At 38.2% G+C, this 19,586-nt stretch overlaps 1 non-coding gene and 1 pseudogene across 1 annotated transcript; one reads left to right on the plus strand and one right to left on the minus strand.

The window, feature by feature from the left end:
* Positions 1-1,320: 1,320 nt before the first annotated feature.
* Positions 1,321-4,968, minus strand: LOC145592110 (uncharacterized; annotated as a pseudogene).
* Positions 4,969-6,142: 1,174 nt separating this feature from the next.
* Positions 6,143-6,249, plus strand: LOC145593385 (small nucleolar RNA R71). The gene has a single exon (XR_014102717.1). It is a non-coding gene; the product is annotated as a small nucleolar RNA R71 (small nucleolar RNA).
* The last annotated feature ends 13,337 nt before the right edge of the window (positions 6,250-19,586 follow it).

The raw sequence follows: 19,586 nt of genomic DNA on the forward strand, positions 1-19,586 counted from the left end.
GTCCACCACCTAACACAAGGCAAGCAAATCACCAAGTAACAAGAGCTTCCTCAAAAATGCAATTCATGACAATTCAACATTAATTTTTTATGCACTATTATCAAACAATTCAACACAACAATTCACTTAAACAAGCATGTTTTTTTTTTTCAAAAATCAACTCCTTAATTCCACACTTACAAAATTTCAATTCTCACAACATTCACCAAACACCTTCAAATTCACAAATACTTGACTATTTTCAACAATCAATCACATGCAACCAATTCAAACAAACTTTCCCAAGCAATTTTATACAAAGTACTCAAGAACTTAAGTAAGAAAGTAGTGAAAGGAAGGAACGATTATACCGATTGTATCGTGGGTGTAAAACCCGCAAATGAACCTTTCTAACCTTCCTTATGCTTGCTTGAACTTACTCCTTTAACCAATTGCTTCAATTTTTAACCCACAAGAAAACCCCCAATTTGATTTTTTTTATGTTAGGGTTTGAGAAATTGGGTGATTTTTGGGTTTGAATGTGGGAAAAGGAGTAGTAGTTTGTGAATTTGTTGAAAAGGAGTGAAGATTTTTGCAAAATTTGTTGAATTTGAGTGAGAATTTGGGTGTTTGATGGAGATATGAGTGAGTATGGAGAAGGAGGAAAGGAGTTTAGAGAGAGAAAGGGGGAAAATGTGAGTGTGAGGAAGAGGGTGAATTTTTTTTTTTTTTTTTTTATATAAGGTAGAAACCGTGCAGCATTAACACGGATTTCTGGGCGCGCACGGACGTGCAGCATTCAGCACGGACGTGCAGCCTCAGACAGATTGGAAGTTGGTTCTGCTTCAGTCTGCACGGACGTGCATAGAGTTGCACGGACGTGCAACCTAATAATACACGGGCGTGCTTAGTTTGGCACGTCCGTGCCAAACTTGAAAAATTCCTGATTGCAATGCTTCGCTTCTGCCTGACCCTGCACGGACGTGCTATGTTTTGCACGCCCGTGCAGACCTGATGCTGCACATTTTTGCCTTTTTTTTTTATTTTTTTATTTTATTATTATTTTTTATATTATAACAATAAGGCATAATAATAGTAATTAAATTATTATTATCACCATTATTATTATGATTTTATTAAGACCACTATTTCACTTCCACAAATATATCTTTTTCTTACTTTTTCTTTTCATCAATACCTACAAAAGATATTAAGAGAAAAGTTAGTAATAATAAAAATGATGGAGATGAAATGATGGTTTTTAAGAGAGAGAGGGTGAGAAACTCGGGTTGCCTCCCGGAAGCGCTCTTTTAACGTCACTAGCTTGACGACATTGCGGGATCAATGAGAGTAAGGAATATCAAACTCATCAAGGTGAACAACCTTGGCTTCTTCATGCACAAAACCTTCAAAGTATGCCTTAAGCCTTTGGCCATTCACTTTGAACGGTTCACCATTGTCATTTGAGATTTCAATTGCACCATATGGAAACACCTTCTTAACGGTAAAAGGTCCACTCCATCTTGACTTAAGCTTACCCGGAAACAACTTCAACCGGGAATTGAATAGTAAGACCTTGTCACCTTCTTTGAATTCCCTTTTGTTGATATGCTTGTCATGCCAAGCCTTGGTCTTCTCTTTGTAGATCCGTGCACTTTCATATGCATCCAATCTTAATTCTTCCAAGGCATGGAGGTCAAGCAACCTCTTTTCACCGGCACTTTGAAGGTCGAAATTCAATGTTTTGATAGCCCAATGAGCACGATGCTCAAGTTCTACCGGCAAATGGCATGACTTTCAATAAACAAGCTTGTATGGTGTAGTGCCAATGGGAGTTTTGAATGCGGTGCGGTAGGCCCATAGAGCATCATCAAGCTTTGTAGACCAATCTTTTCTAGACCTATCCACCGTCTTCTCTAGGATCATTTTTACCTCCCGGTTTGAAATCTCGGCTTGACCACTTGTTTGTGGGTGGTAAGCCAATGACACCTTGTGCCTCACACTGTACTTTTCAAGGAGAGCTTGAAAGGACCGCTTTGCAAAATGTGAACCTCCATCACTAATGACGGCACGTGGCACCCCGAACCTTGGGAAAATTACTCTTTTAAAAAGCTTGACCACCACCTTAGCATCATTATTAGGAGATGCAACCGCTTCTACCTACTTTGACACATAATCGACGGCCACAAGAATGAACTTATTCCCAAAAGAGGTCGGGAAAGGCCCCATAAAATCTATGCCCCATACATAAAAAATCTCCAACTCAAGAATGTTGTTCAAAGGCATTTCACTTCTTCTTGAAATATTGCCGGTTCTTTGACACCGGTCACAAGCTTTTACTACACCCCACACATCTTTGAACATTGTAGGCCAATAAAAACCACATTGCAAGATTTTCGCCAAAGTTTTGTTAGCACTCATATGCCCTCCACAAGGTGAGGAGTGGCACATTGTGATAACATCTTCAATCTCATTATCCGGGACACACCTTCTAAAAAGGCCATCAACACCTTGTTTAAAAAGTAAGGGGTCGTCCCAAAAGTATTGGCGAACATCATGAAGAAACTTCCTTTTTTGTTGATAGGAGAGGTCGGGAGGAAGAATAGGGCAAGACAAATAGTTTGCAATGTCCGCAAACCATGGTGCCGGTGCTTGAAGAATAGCAAATAGTTGATCATCCGGAAATGAATCATCGATTGGCAAGTTATCAAGGTCACCTACAGAGATAGGCAACCGTGATAGATGGTCGGCCACAACATTTTCGGCACCCTTCTTGTCTCTAATCTCAATGTCATAGTCTTGTAAGAGAAAGACCCACCGTATCAATCTTGGCTTTGGTTCCTTCTTGGACAAGAGGTACTTCAAGGCCGAATGGTCGGTGAAGACTATGACTTTAGATCCCAACAAGTAGGACCTAAACTTCTCAATTGCATGAACAATGGCTAGGAACTCCTTTTCCGTGGTTGTGTAATTTCTTTATGCTTCATCCAATGTTTTGCTAGTGTAGTAGATAGCATGGAGCTTCTTGTCTTTCCTTTGTCCAAGAACGGACCCAACGGCAAAATCCGAAGCATCACACATGAGCTCGAAAGGAAGCTCCCAATTAGGGGGTTGAATGATAGGAGCCGAAATCAATGCCTCCTTCAAACTATCAAATGCTAGCAAACAATCATTAGTAAACACAAAAGGGGCATCCTTTACCAACAATTGAGTGAGCGGATTTGCGATTTTTGAAAAATCCTTTATGAACCGGCGGTAAAAACCCGCATGTCCAAGAAAGCTCCTTATCCCCTTCACATTTGTAGGGGGTGGGAGGCGCTCAATCACCTCAATTTTGGCACGATCTACTTCAATGCCCCTACTAGAAATCACATGACCAAGAACAATGCCCTCCTCTACCATGAAATGACATTTTTCCCAATTCAAAACTAAGTTCACCTCTTGACATCTTTTTAACACTTTAATCAAATTCGAAAGACAAATGTCAAAAGATGAACCGAAAACAGAAAAGTCATCCATGAATACTTCAATTGATGATTCAAGCATGTCGGAAAAGATAGACATCATACACCTTTGAAATGTGGAAGGTGCATTACAAAGTCCAAATGGCATCCTTCGATAAGCAAAGGTGCCAAAAGGGCATGTGAATGTAGTCTTTTCTTGGTCCTCGGGTTGGATTGGGATTTGGAAGAATCCCGAGTATCCATCCAAGAAGCAATAATGACTATGTGATGCTAGTCTTTCCAATATTTGATCAATGAAGGGGAGTGGGAAGTGGTCTTTCCGGGTGGATTTATTCAATTTTCGATAATCAATGCACATCCTCCACCCGGTGACCGACCTCGTAGAAATGGTCTCACCCTTATCATTTTTGATGATGGTCATGCCTCCTTTTTTTGGCACAACTTGAACCGGGCTAACCCACTTACTATCGGAGATAGGGTAGATTATGCCTGCTTCAAGAAGTTTTAAAACTTCTTTTTTCACTACTTCCTTCATGTTTGGATTGAGCCTTCTTTGGTGCTTAATCGAGGAAGCATGATAGGGACTTATCCCCTTAATGTCATCAATTTTGTACCCAATGACATCTCTATACTCCCTTAAAACAACTAGGAGTTTCTCAAGAGAGATATCATCGAGCTTAGCATTGACAATAACGGGATAACTCTCACTATCATCAAGAAAAGCATATTTAAGTAGAGGGGGAAGGGGTTTAAGTTCAACCTTATGAGGAGGCGTAGTCCTCTCCTCTTTTGCTTCCACGTTAAGCACTTCAAATTTCATCACGTCGTGGATCAAAGGTTGGTTGAGCAATAGATCATACCCCTTTGCTTCTTCACCCTCCTCAACTAAGCCTCCCGTTAGGATAGCTTGTAAAGGATCTCTTTCATACAATCTTTCTCGGAACTCTTCTAAGTCCCTCTCCAATGTGTCAATTCTATGAACCTCATCAATCAATGGCTTTTTCAAAGTTTGTGAGAATGAAAATGAAATTTTCTCATCTCCCACATTCAAAGTCAATCTTCCTTCCTTCATATCAATCACCACTCCCGCGGTGTTCAAAAATGGTCTCCCCAAAATGAGGGGTACTCTTGTATCTTCTTCCATCTCCATTACCACAAACTCACATGGCACAAATATTCTTCCAACTTGAACCGGCACATCTTCAAGAATTCCCAAAGGTAGCCTAACCGTGCGGTCGGCTAGTTGTAAGGACATTCTAGTTGGTTTCAAGTCTCCAATATTCAAGCTTCTTGCAATAGAATAGGGCATCAAGATCACACTTGCCCCAAGATCACACAAAGCATCCATGGCTTCCAAATCTCCAATCTTCACTGGTATTGCATAGCTACCGGGGTCACCAAGCTTTTGGGGAAGCTTGTTTTGAATGATTGCACTCACCTCCTTAGGAAGGGAGATGGTTGCACTCTCTTCAAGCCTACTCTTGTTGGATAGGAGATCCTTCAAAAACTTTGCATAGGTAGGCATTTGTGACATAGCATGAAGAAAGGGGATGTTCACTTGAAGTCCTCTCATGACTTCAAGAAATTTTGAAAACTTCTCATTCAACTTCTTCTCTACAATTCTATGAGGAAATGGAATGGGGGGCTTGTATACTCTCATGGGGTTTTTTTCTATTCTTTCCTCATCTTTCTTTGTGGCTCCCTCATCACTCTTTTGTTGCTCCTTCCTCTCAACTTCAACTACTTCATTCTCAATATCACCCTCACTTCTCACCACAACTCCCTCATCTCTCTTTTGTGGCTCCTCTTCACTCATAACCGGACCTTCATAACCTCTTCCCGATCTCAAAGTAATAGCCTTAGCATGCTCCTTTGGGTTCACTACCGTTGAGCTTGGAAAGTGGCCACTAGGATTGGAGGATGACTTTCCAACTTGTTGTGCAATTTGAGCTAATTGGCTCTCAATCAACTTATTGTGCGCTTGAAGTTGTTGGATGTTTGCATTCATATCCACATTGTTCCTTAATTGTTGTGTCATGAAAGTTTCAAGAACGGATTCAAGGCTAGTCTTTTGAGGAGGTGGGGGAGGAGGAGTAGGTTGGTTATTTTGTGGTCTTTGTTGGGTTTGATCTCTTTGGTTAGGATGGCGATATGGAGCATGTTGGTTTTGAGAATGGGGTTGGTTGTAGTGGTTTTGAGGTTGGTTTTGATTTTGGTTGTAGTTGTTTTGTGGGGGGCCTTGGTTGTGTTGCTTCCATCCCGTGTTTTGTTGGGGTTTCCAACTTTGGTTGTAGGATTGGGAGTATTGCTCATTTCTTTGCCCAATTGCCGCCGCTTGCTCTTGGTTTGTTGAGTTGCAATAGGAAGACAAGTGATCATTTCCTCCACAAGTCTCACAAGCCATGACTTGTGAAGAAGAGCTTGGAGGTGTAAGGGTGGCTTGATCTAGCTTGTGAGCTAGCATATCAAACTTTGATGCAATAAGGTCTATTGCACTAAGATCGTGGATTCCGCCCTTCTTTGCTTGAGGTTGCCTTCGATCACCTCCATATGCATAGTGCTTTGCCACTTCTTCAATCATTTTATATGCATCATCCACCGATAGCTTTTTAAGGCTACCACCGGCCCCGGAATCAAGGTTGGCCCTTGAAATAAGAGTAAGACCGTCATAGAAGCTTTGAACAATAATCCATGATGTGAAACCATGGTGTGGGCATTTCCTTGTGTAATCCTTGAAACGCTCCCAAGCTTCACTCAACGTTTCATCAATCTCTTGATTGAAATTGGTGATCTTTCTTCTTAGTTCGGCGGTCTTTTCCGGGGGACAATACTTTCCAAGGAAAGCTCTAGTGACTTCATCCTAAGTGCTCAATGATCCCTCTTCAACCGTTCTCAACCAATGTTTTGCTTTGTCACGGAGGGAGAATTGAAACATGTGCATACGGATGAAATCTTCCGTAATGTTGTTTTGCTTGATGGTTGTGCACAACTCGAGAAAGTTGTCCAAATGAGCAAATGGACACTCATGAGAACTACCTCCAAATTGATCACTTTGAATCATACGGATGAGTTGAGGTGAAAGCTCGAAATTATTTGCATTCGTAGTGGGGAGACGTATGCCACTCCGTAGTTGGAATGCGTTGGGGTGGTCATAGTCTCGAAGCAACGGTTGAGGAGGAGGATGATCGTTATCTCCCATGTTATCTTCTTCGTTGTTCCCGAGAACCTCTTCCGATTCGGAATCCGAATAGACAATGGAGAATTCGGGGGTGCCTTGCAAGAGTCTCCTTATGTTCCTCAAGGTCTTGTTCAACTCTAAATCAACGGGAATAAGCGGTGATTGCTTACTCTTTCGTGTTATGCAAAGTCAAACAAAGCTAAGAAAAACGTTAGCAATGACTATCACAAGTTAAAAACACAATTAAGCAAAAATAAATAAGAAAAATTATGATACAAATACACACACTTAGTCTCATTCAACAATAATACATTCAATGTGACTTTGCCAGAATTCCCCGGCAACGGCGCCAAAATTTGATAGGCCGTCGTCGAGCCTACCAAAGATAAAGTCCTATCTTGGTCTCAATAGCTATTAGCATGGGTAAGAAAGGGTCGAACCCAAGAGAGGCGTTGAATCAACCACCGAGATATTATTGTTTAAATAAGCCAAATGAAGTCGAAATTGGGTTGGTTTAAGTAACTTCTACTAGTTCAATCAACTAACACTAATAGGATACTAACAAATATTAGGGAATTCTAGGGCTCGGGTTATACCACTCAACTTCATTACAAATCACAATTAGCATGTAACAATTAAGGTAAAATAAGGGGATAGTATAGGGGAAGTCATCTAAAGCACCCAACTACTCTCTCAAGCTAGAGGGATTACTTGAATCATGAATACAACCTACTCTCGTGGTCACAAAGCATAAAACAATTATTAAAGCATAATCACGATGACAAAATATTCCCTTGACTGGAAATTCCTATTCTCATGGAATTTCAAGTCAATTAAGCATAAGGGAGCTAACTCAAGTTCATCTCTCGATCCTTCGTTGAGAAAGCTTTGATAAATAGTTCTAGCAATGGCCATATACAAGAACTAAGTAATTAAACCACTTAAGCTCAACTAATTAACACCCAACGATTACCAAATTAGCACATACAACAAGTGATTAGTGACTACATTGAGGGTTTTACCCAAACCCTAGAAAATTAGACTACTCACAATCCATGGAGATTAAATCAATTAAGAAATTCAAGCTACTCATGAACAAGATTCAAACTAAAGATTAAGCCAATTAACAATATAAGCATACAAGAATTAAGCAAATAATTAACAACTAAAGCATTTAAGATGGAAGAGAAGAGTAAGAAATGTTACTAGAAGCTTCAACTTTGAATAACAATGGTGGAACTTGTCTTCTACAATGATTGAGATTGAAATTTCCAAGCTAATAATTAGAATTTAACTAATGATTTGAGAGTTTTTTTGTGTTTCTAAGATTACAAACTAAGAGGAAAGCTCCCCAAACTTCCTCTCCTACAAATGAGCTAAGGGGGGTATTTATATGACCCCCAAATAAAAAGGACGGAGAAAACAAGAGTCGGGCTGGTCTGCAGGTTTGCACGGGCGTGCCAGGCTTGGCACGGACGTGCAGCCTACTCTACACGGTCGTGCCACCTTACGCACGGCCGTGCATAGCAAGACAGACAGTTCAGCTAGGTACTGTTTTGGCCTGGGAATTCTACACGGACGTGCCAAGTATGGCACGGACGTGCAGACCTTGGGTTGCAGAATGATGCGGGCTGGGCAATCTGCACGGACGTGCAGTAATATGCACGGGCGTGCTGATGTCTTGCGCGGCCGTGCATGCTCTGGCAGAAGGTTCTGTTTTGCTGGAACACTCCTGCACGGACGTGCAGGATATGGCACGACCGTGCTGGGTCTCTTGGGCCCTTTTTCCACCTTTTCTTCGGTTTTGCTCCTTTGTCTCGGCTTCTAACCTCGGTTTATCATCCATATGCTTCAAATGGCCGTCTTCGAACCTAAAAACTCAACAAAAACACTAACAACCCGTGAAGCAAAGGATACACAAAAATTGTACGATAATAGAGTAAAAGTGAACCAAAACGCCAATTTATCAAGTAAACAAGGTTCAAAATCACCCTAAAATCATATCGAATAACAAGTTATCACCCTCTCCCTCCTCATCAGATGAAATATCAATTATAATTGGGGTTAGAGGTGGATTTGGATCAGAAATCTCCATAAGGGAACTGCTAACAGTGTTGTTACTTTCTTCCATCGCTTCTCCCTCCTCTTGCTCTCCATTTGCCCCTGCTTGGTTTCCCCGTGGAAGAAGAACTACCTGACTGGTGGCTAGAAGAAGGGGGATTATTCCCCACTGGATTGTCATAGTAGTAATCTGGATAAGGGATATGCATACGCTGACAATGGGCTTTCTCGACCCTTATGAGATAAGTAATGAAGAATCGATAATCCGGATACCATTGACCAAAGAAATCCTTATGCTTAGTGTAATTTGGGATGTCCCCTGAAAAGGTAGAAATCAGAGAACTTTGCTTTAACGGTAAGATATGGAGGCTCATCTGTAGACACCAAATTTTGATCCCTTATTTTCCATACTTTTCTTTTTACTTTCAATTAACTAATAAATTTTGCATAATTTCATAATTATAATAACAGGTTTAATTTTACTAAACAACAATCGCAATAATTGGACATAAGAGACAAATCCAATAAATGTTTATTTATAATTTCGGAGTATACAAAACCCTTACAATTTGTACTTCTAATTTACGAATAAAACACAATGTTAATTTGAAGCACAACTCGAACCTTGTACACTCCGTGCCGGAAATTTCAAGTCTTCATTTATTCATGATTATGAAGATCATTAATTCCATTAGTAGCAGCACTAACGCCATAATCAAAGCTAAGTATAAATTTAGCACTCGAAAATGCTCGTCGAACGGAGATGGAGATTGACGGTTTTGGTTTCCGGGAGCCATGGAAACTGAAGATGAAAAGGTAAGAGGTGTATTTTTGGTAGATAAGGGGGTGATTGGTGATTTTGGATAAGGGAAATCTCCCTTTTATAGGGAGTAAATCTTATCCTTATTTTTATCATATCCCAATCGTGTAATCGTTTAGTCTAATAATAGTAATAATGTTATCTTTTAAAAAATAAAATAAAAATAATGTTGTTACTACTCATATGTAAAAATTATTTCGTTTGGCATATCATGATCAGAAGTATTAAATATTGACCCTCTAATCCTTATAATTTTAACCGCTACCCATTCTGTATTATCACTTTCTAACCCTGGGTAAAAGTTTAGTACTACTGATTTTATGTATCCTAGATATTGTTATTATTATTATTATTCTAATATTTTCAATCACATTTTTTTTTTAAAAAAAAAAAGGGAAAACAACAATCACCAAAGACAAATGAGCATACTTTGATAATGCAAAAGCATGCATTAACATCAAAGTATGCATGTAATGCATGCATACTAATCTAATACCAAGGCAAGAAGTCACGGCTACTCCCCCCAACTTGTATATTTATTTTATTTTATTTTTTTGTTTAACTTCTTTAATTTTAACATGTTTTAATTCCACCATTTTGCTTTGTTAATAACGTACTACTATTCCATTTTTCATGTTCTTCCTTTGACAAGGGAATAAACGCGTCGTCAATTGTCTATCCCTAGATCAAATACAATTTATACAACCTAAAAAAACCTAATACGAGTATAAGGCAAGCATAGGGGTCGAACCACAGAGAACGGATAAACACCACCAAATGTTATCGACAATTAAGCTAGTCCGGAATAGGAGATAAATAAACTAAAGTCTAAATATGCTAAAACAAGAAATAAAACATTAAGGGAAATGGTTTAGGAATAGCATTCACTTGAACATAAACAAAGGCATAGAAATTGAATTAATTATGAACTAAACATGCTCAAATATCGAAATAAAGGATCCAATCTAGCCGCCTTCCGGGGTCAATTGGCTTCTCCTAACATAGCCTCTATGCTTCCACATTTGAACCATATACTAGGAGGTACTATTAAAAAACAATCGATAATAATGAACCTTAGCTAAGTCAACTTCCGTTCCTTGTTAGCAAAGATTCACCTTTAATCAACCAACAATGTGCACTTGGAAGAAGATTGAAGAATATCAAGCATATAAAGACTATAACCACAAATAAATCAATTCTGACCTAGAACATGCTCAAGATCCAACTACACCACAACCATTCCCTTAATGGGGAAATTACTCACTAATCATGATAACAACAAGATTAATCAACAGATAATCAAGAATCAACATGATTAACAAGCAATACCAACAACAAAAACAATAGTCAAGAGAAAGCAAATAAAAATAGAGGAGAGAGAGTTAGAGATTCTCATTGATTGAAGATGAAAGTCTACAAACAAGATGATCAATCTTCTTCTTCAAAATCCAAGCTCAACAATGGTGAAACCCTCACTTTCTCTCTCTAAACTACTCTAATCCTAAGCTAAACCTAGAGAGAGAATCTCTCCTAAAACAAGGGGAAAAAAATCTAAAAGAATGAATTTTTTCCCGTACAAAACAAGCTCCGCAATATATAAAGAATCGCGCAAAAAGGCTGAACAGGACCCGCTGTGCGCCCGCGCAAGGATCTGTGCGCCCGCGCAGATGTTGTGCGTGCACCCTCGCAGATCTTGTGCGCCCGCAGATCTATGGGTACGGGGAATTAGACCCATGGATGCGCGCCTTCTCCCAGCATTCTGCGCGCTCGCGCTTGAAGAGTGTGCGCCTGCACACAAAGCGCGCACAGGGCGCACACAACTCCCTGTTTTGGCTCTGCTTCTGCTGCTGTCTTGTGCGGGTTCTCCCAGGGCTGCGCGCCCGCACATATCAAAGGCGCGCGCCCGCACACAAAGCGCGCACAAGGCGCACAAAACCTTCTGTTTGTGTTCTGTTCTTGAAGCATTCCTGCGCGGGTTCTCATAGTGCTGCGCGCCCGCACATTTTTCTCGCTCTTGCACCTTGCTTTCTTCGATTCTTCTCTCATGCTTCCTTGGCTTCTTCCTTGCAATCCAAGACTTCAAATACCTAAGCACAAACACCAAGGGAAGCAATAAGGTATAGGGAACGGTGCAAACACGCAATGAAGGCAAGCATTCAACAATATACGCGATTTCATTAAAAATACAACGAGACATGTATGCACGCATTATTTGAACAAAACAACTGCAGAACACCCTAAGACAAGCTAAAACAAGGCATAAACACTATCCTAGGACTGACATAAAATGTCACTCATCAAATTCCCCAAGCTAAACCTTTGCTCGTCCTTGAGCAAAGATAGAGCAAACGAGTATAAGACGAAATTATTGAAAGCAAAAGAAACAAAATAGAAACAAGGAGAGAGAATGTACACTAACTCACTGTCGTAGGAATCACGGTTGTTTTTAGCTACAACAAGCCCTTAAAACCCCAAAGTCGCCTATGAGGACGAGTGAGGTCTCGTGAGGGTTTCCTAAGAGCTTACCCCACAACTCTTGAGAAAAACCACGGCAAGGCAACAAAAGGAAAAGGAAAAGAAACACGAAGAGAAAAAGCAAACACAAGCTCATATATGGACAAGAGATAAGGACAAGTACTAATGAATGCAAACCTTTCTAAATGGACAAACGTATGCACGTTCCAAGATGTCAATGGTTGATTGAAACATAACACATGCTAAGCATAGAGAACTACTTAGGACTCAATCCACCCTAGCCCCAACCAATCGGGCCACGTTCTCTCCACTAGCTTCAAATCATCCCTTAAGCTAGCTTCTCAAGATTCCACGAAGGAACCGGAAAAAGATAAAGACATGAAAAACTTTGAGAAGGTAATCCCGACGTCTCAACTATGCATACTCTTTCCATAGGTTTGAAGTCTATCTCCCTCCACCGTTCTTTTGACCTAACCCACTAGAGTCTAAGGGTCTTTTTATTGGTTGTAACGTAAGGCTAAGGGTTAAGGCGGGGTAAAAATTTTAAATTCGGTGATAATTCCTAAGTGAAGCAAAAAGTGCGGCCGACACTCAAAAACAACTCAAGAAGTCTCTAAATATCAAGCAAAAATACCACTAATGCCATTCCCCCAAGCTTATTCAACACAAACACACAATATTCCCCCCAAGCTTGTTCAAAGCATTGTCCTCAATGCTTAAACTAAGGAAGAAAATGAATCCATCTAAAATATTTTTGTTGTTTTGCTTTTTTTTTTCAAATTTTTTTCTTTTTTTTTCTTTTTTTTTTTAACTTTATTCATTGTCCTTGCCTTTTTTAATTTTGAACGGCTTTTTCTTGAAACTTCACTTGATTTTCATAAATTTGCATATTTCTTTACAAGCTCAACTCTAACCAAATCTCAAAATGCATCTTGTTTATGATCAACAACTCAAAACTCAAACCTCACATGCCAATGCTTCACTAACTAAAAGGGTTGGTAAACATAGGCCATTAGGTTTGTAACATGGTTTAAACAAGAGCAGGAAACATAAACTCAAATTGGTTAGCAAGTAGGTTTATGCACAATAGAAAATCAAATTTGTAACCAAACAAAAAGAAAATAAAGAAAAAATGAGAAAGGGTGCCCTTTTCCTCCCCTAGAGTGCTTTGGTCACGATCTTGGGAGTTATAAGTCAAAACAAGGATCAAGATATGCATAGCTAAGGATCCAAATGCGCCACACAACAAAGTGATGAAGGCTAGAACAATGTTACCTCACATGGGATTATAACTAAGCAAATACCAACTAAGGGTGCCAAATCCACTATAGAGAGCAACACCATCTTACCACATACCACGTGAACTAGGGCTTCATGGATTCCTAAAAGTTCTTAACCCGGCTACCTTAGCATGTAATATCCTAGAGTCAACCAATGACACTCTCAAACCGTGCACACATTAACCACTTAGGAAGAAAGGCATTCAAGAGTAAACAAATCCAAAAGATATAATGTCCAATTAAGAACAAACAAAACACAATTTTGCTAAACTTGCCTTGAAGTAAACCAAAAATCTTTCAGGATTTTCCAAAAGCATGAAAAACATGGAAATGCATATAATCAAGTGCATGACATATATGAATCAACATCCCACCAAACATGGTAGAATACCCTCCCCCAAGCTTGAATGAAACCAAGCTCTCAAATCATAAACGATGAAACCAAGGAGGGGAAAACAAGGAAAAATTAATCCAACATTACCAACGCATGATCTTCAAGTCATAATAAGTAAGAGAGAGAGGGAAAAGAAGCATATTACCGGAAATGGGATAAATGCAAAATCACACAAAAAAAACCCGAAATAACCTCATATGGGCCACAATCTCTACAAATAAGGCTTGAATTCCACATGATAGGTAAGTTGAGGCACATTTCCTTGATTCTTGATCATCACCAATGCGCAAGAGTATATCAAGTTGTGTACCTAGCAAGGAACACAAACACGTCCATGAGAGAAAATCTAATCTAAAAACAAAAGAAAATGAAAGCAATAAAACACGGGTTACTTCCCGCAAAGGCTTGCTTAACGTCCAAGCATGACCAATCTAGTAAATAACCCGACAAAGAACGCAAAAGCTTGTCATATGCACCGGCAAACATATCAAGAAATAGAGCATACGCGATGCTCATATGACAAGCAAACATAAAGTACAAGGAGACTTTATGTTTGAGAGAAGGGGGAAAAGAAAAAGTAAAAGAATCAAAAGAAAAATCAATAAAATAAGAAGAAAAAGAAAGATAGGGAGGCAAACTATCCTCACAAAAATTTTTTTGGTTGGCATTATAACTCTTTTCCTCATCAACAATAAAAGAGTTTGGGGCTTCGAAAGCATGGATAGGAAGAGGATCCCTAAGCGGTTCTTTGAGAAAAGAAGGGAGGAACATAGGATAGTAGGGGATATGGTTAAACCTTTGGGAGAAAGGTGTATGAGAAAGGGGAAAAGGGGTAGCTATTCCCTAACCACAAGGTCTCACATCACTAATGAGGGCATGGAAATCAATCATGGAATCCTCAAATGAAGAACCCTCACGATCTACATCTCCCTCAAGCTCAAAAACTCCAAATGATTCAACCTCAACCTCCTCTTCATCATCTTGAACAACATCTCCCATACATTTCTCAAGTCCTACCATCTCAAATCCAAGAGTGAATGGGGGCAAATTCCTCTCAAACTCATCTCTTTCTAATGAAGCATTATCAATGAACTCACTCAAAAGGTTATGGGCTTTCGTTTGGAATGTAAGAAATATTTGGGCCATAATCTTAAATGAGTCCAAATCATCATGGATAGACGAGTCAAAAGCTTGCTCATTGGAATCATCTAGGGAACTATGGGACACACCTTTAGAATTCATGCAAAAATCGGATGCAATATGAGAAAGAACATGAACTTCATCATCATTAGAATGTACCTCATTACATTGAGCTATAGAGGGAGGGGAGTTGAAATCATGCATTACATGGTCACTATGGGGAGCATCAAGCACATCATGGGAATTCATATTAGACAAATCATGACAATTAGCATCAACATTAAAAGCATGAGAATCCCGAACATAAGTCTCATGATTGGCCCTCTCCCAATCATAATTATCCCTAGCTAACCATGAATAGAAATCCCAAGCTTCATCCGAAGACATAGTTTCAAGATCACCATTTAACATATTATCAACCACTCCTCTAAAATGCTCATTTAATCCCAAATTAATGATTTCACAATAATCACCCTTGGTAAAACCCTTAACACCATCGAAGAAATCCTCAAGTCTATTAAAATACACCCAAAACGGTTCATTATCAAATTGAGGAATAGAAAAACAAGCCATTTTTTTTTCAAATAAAACAACACAAATAAAACCAACAAATAGAAAGATAAATATACACAATGGACTAGTCTCAATAAGATAACACAATGGTAATGGAAGCCGTTCCCTGGCAACGGCGCCAATTTGACAAGTGAATAAACGCGTCGTCAATCGTCTATCCCTAGATCAAATACGAGTATAAGGCAAGCATAGGGGTCGAACCACAGAGAACGGATAAACACCACCAAATGTTATCGACAATTAAGCTAGTCCAGAATAGGAGATAAATAAACTAAAGTCTAAATATGCTAAAACAAGAAATAAAACATTAAGGGAAATGGTTTAGGAATAGCATTCACTTAAACATAAAGAAAGGCATAGAAATTGAATTAATTATGAACTAAACATGCTCAAATATCGAAATAAAGGATCCAATCTAGCCGCCTTCCGGGGTCAATTGGCTTCTCCTAACATAGCCTCTATGCTTCCACATTAGAACCATATACTAGGAGGTACTATTAAATAACAATCGATAATAATGAACCTTAGCTAAGTCAACTTCCGTTCCTTGTTAGCAAAGATTCACCTTTAATCAACCAATAATGTGCACTAGCAAGAATATTGAAGAATATCAAGCATATAAAGACTTTAATCACAAATAAATCAATTCTAACCTAGAACATGCTCAAGATCCAACTACACCACAACCATCCCCTTAATAGGGAAATTACTCACTAATCATGATAACAACAAGATTAATCAACAGATAATCAAGAATCAACATGATTAACAAGCAATACCAACAACAAAAACAATAGTCAAGAGAAAGCAAATAAAAATAGAGGAGAGAGAGTTAGAGATTCTCATTGATTGAAGATGAAAGTCTCCAAACAAGATGATCAATCTTCTTCTTCAAAATCCAAGCTCAACAATGGTGAAACCCTCACTTTCTTTCTCTAAACTACTCTAATCCTAAGCTAAACCTAGAGAGAGAATCTCTCCTAAAACAAGGGGAAAAAAATCTAAAAGAATGAATTTTTTCCCGTACAAAACAAGCCCCGCAATATATAAAGAATCGCGCAAAAAGGCTGAACAGGACCCGCTGTGCGCCCGCGCAGATGTTGTGCGTGCACCCTCGCAGATCTTGTGCGCCCGCAGATCTATGGGTACGGGGAATTAGACCCATGGTTGCGCGCCTTCTCCTAGCATTCTGCGCGCTCGCGCTTGAAGAGTGTGTGCCCGCACACAAAGCGCGCACAGGGCGCACACAACTCCCTGTTTTGGCTCTGCTTCTGCTGCTGTCTTGTGCGGGTTCTCCCAGGGCTGCGCGCCCGCACATATCAAAGGCGCGCGCCCGCACACAAAGCGCGCACAAGGAGCACAAAACCTTCTGTTTGTGTTCTATTCTTGAAGCATTCCTGCCCGGGTTCTCACAGTGCTGCGCGCCCGCACATTATTCGCGCCCTTGCACCTTGCTTTCTTCAATTCTTCTCTCATGCTTCCTTGGCTTCTTCTTTGCAATCCAAGACTTCAAATACCTAAGCACAAACACCAAGGGAAGCAATAAGGTATAGGGAACGGTGCAAACATGCAATGAAGGCAAGCATTCAACAATATACGCGATTTCATTAAAAATACATCGAGACATGTATGCACGCATTATTTGAACAAAACAACTGCAGAACACCCTAAGACAAGCTAAAACAAGGCATAAACACTATCTTAGGATTGACATAAAATGTCACTCACCATCCTTCCTCACCAAAACACCATTACAGCTATACCTTCATGACTCACTTCTTTTCTCTGTTTCATACACTCAGAAATAGCAAGTGTAAGTATGCATGTTATTTCTCTTCCGGGTTATTGCAATGATGACCATATTTGACAGTGAAAGAGTGACTCTAAGCAAAGATACCTCTGCTATTACCACTCATTTGATATGTCAAATCCCTACAGAAAAAGAAAATTGTAAGCCATGGTTGTAATTTAGCAACGAGAATCAGAAAAGGGTGTGATATGACAATACACGTTGTATCACTGAGCTGTGTTTCTTCCCAAACGGTAAGGTGATATGACTATCCAAAATCAATGGCAAACAACTTTTTTCTCCTTGTTATTTTCTGATAAGTGGGTTTTGTAATATTCTTATTTTGCTATGGTAAGGTTGATATACAAAGAGTAAGTGCACTCTTTAAAGGAAAGTAGTACCAATTAACAATTGTATTAAAATTATATTAGTACTTTTAATTATTTTTAGTCATTAATAATATTGTCATTTGTTCAGTCAAATTAGTAATTAAGTTTTGCATGAAGTAGTAGGCTAATTCTATTTGTCCTCTACCTCATTAAGACGAATTTTGGTTACAATTTCTATCTAACTCTTGTATTCGTACGTATTTATTTCGTACAACAGTATGTTCTTTGAATTTTGTATTTTAGCTCCCATTTGCTCCTATATATATACCACCCACTCTTCACGAGAATGGGGACGAAAAAAAGAGATCGAAGAGAACAGCTAAAAAAAAGAACTCATAAAAGAAGTTTAAATTATTTCGGCACTATAATTAGATATATATATATATAAAAAAAAAGTGATCAAAAATTTTTATTTTCAGTAAAAATAAATAAAATATATTGTAGAAAGACTTGGCCTCTATTTAAATCGATCATTTTAACACTACTTTTACTAATTCCTCAAGATAGCTACTCAAAGTCAAAGGTAATATCTTCTTTCTTTTTATTTGTGTTTTCATATTATTTTTTTACATACATTTACTAACTTTTCTACTTTTGTGTGTTCCATAACCCCCTAGGGCACTATACGTGTCGGTTTCCTAATTTGGAAACCAAGTAGAATTTGACTGACCGCGAGCGAGTTTGAGCGTGAGTACCCATGGTTTGTTTGATTTTTTTTCTTGTATGTATCATCATTACGTAGAGTATGAAATGGAAGCAATGATAATTATAAAAAATGCATAAGGAAACTCTAAAGAATGAATGATGGAATTCTAGCAAAATACCATAATCAACCACTTTTTTTTTATTATGTAAAAAATCGTTTTTCATAATAAAATTAAGAAATAAAATTTTCACTAAGCTTATGTATTTAGGAGTGTATGAGACTTGGAATTTTATAAAAATAAATTTCAACCAATCCATACAAAATCAGACATTAAGGCTTAGTAACACCACAAATTTCTTACTACAGGTCTGTCTATTTTTCAATTTCGACCAATATTATTTTTTAATAATAAAATTTGAATTGACTACCTAGAAAGTAGATTCCTTAAGCTTTGTAAATTAAGGTCACACGTTCTCATAGGATGAATACTCTATTTTTTATGATTTTTACAAAACAAGGTATTAAAATGTTAAACTGATTTGAGGCTATTTTTTTCCTAACCAAAAATACTTTTTAATTTGGCATATCAAATGACTTCTAAAAAGGGAGAATTTTCTACAGTAAATCTACATGTTTGTCCTTAACATACCATTAAAAGGATCATGCCAATTTAGAAGTATTTTTACCAATCACCCAATTCCCCATGAACGTTCCAAACTGGAGTGATTTTAAGGAAAATTCATTATCTTTTAATTCAACCCTTGGATGAATCCCAATTTTTGATATGTTATAGAAGACTTGTAGAACTTTCCAAAGACCTATCATATGCTCAAATCCGACCGTTATAACATAAGTTATGGTGTCCGAAAAATTAGGGAAATTTTAAACCCTTAAGAACTTTAAGGAAGAAGAGAATGAACATTATTATATAATTTGTGTCACCCTATTATATATACCTCTGGTAATTTTTTTTTAAAAAATATTTTAAATTAAGTCATTTGAGAAAGATATGAATTACTCATGCCTCAAATTAATATTAATCTCATATAATAAAGAGACACATATGTATCACTTTAAAACTAACACCTTTTTTTTTAAGTCTTCTTCATATCCTATGGCTATATGAAAGGAGCATTATAAATAATTTATTTATTTTGGAATAGAATGCCTTACTCCTTAAAGAACTTTTGTTTAAGTTTTAATTCCATCACCATTCAAAAGAGCAAAATATCCTTATGTATTTCTTAATAAAGAGACAACTAACTTTTAATTAAGTAAAATATGGCTTTGCATGCTTGTATCATTTATTAATAAAATAAATCTTTCGAGTTATGGTTTACGGCTTATATTTAAATAAGAGGGTAAAATTGAATATTCAATCATGATAGGTTACAAGAT

Source organism: Chenopodium album, chromosome 18 (genome assembly GCF_948465745.1).
Source record: "Chenopodium album chromosome 18, dcCheAlbu1.1, whole genome shotgun sequence".
Classification (NCBI taxonomy): domain Eukaryota; kingdom Viridiplantae; phylum Streptophyta; class Magnoliopsida; order Caryophyllales; family Amaranthaceae; genus Chenopodium; species Chenopodium album.